The sequence below is a fragment of the Sinocyclocheilus rhinocerous genome, unplaced genomic scaffold (genome assembly GCF_001515625.1).
Source record: "Sinocyclocheilus rhinocerous isolate Xijiao unplaced genomic scaffold, SAMN03320098_v1.1 scaffold1694, whole genome shotgun sequence".
Lineage (NCBI taxonomy): Eukaryota > Metazoa > Chordata > Actinopteri > Cypriniformes > Cyprinidae > Sinocyclocheilus > Sinocyclocheilus rhinocerous.
The window spans coordinates 886081-886285 of NW_015626863.1; the positions used below are offsets into that span (position 1 = coordinate 886081).

The 205-nt window shown below is 29.8% G+C and overlaps 1 protein-coding gene across 1 annotated transcript in view; it reads left to right on the plus strand.

Annotated features, from left to right (window-relative positions):
• The window catches only part of LOC107718052 (DNA endonuclease RBBP8-like), an 8863-nt gene that overhangs the window by 3978 nt on the left and 4680 nt on the right, over nucleotides 1-205 (plus strand). The gene's annotated exons all lie outside the window — the stretch shown is intronic.

A 205-nucleotide genomic window follows, 5' to 3' on the forward strand; every position in this document is an offset into this window, starting at 1 on the left:
CCATTCAAAAGGTTTTTTTTTTTTAAGAAATTAATAGTCAGCAAGGACGCATTCATTTCAAAAGTGACAGTAAAGACATTGTTCCAAAAGATTTGTATTGCAAATAAATACTGTCCTTTTGAACTTTGAATTCACCAATAATTCTGAAAACAAATGTATCATGGTTTCCACAAAAATATGAAGCAGCACAACCGTTTTCAACATT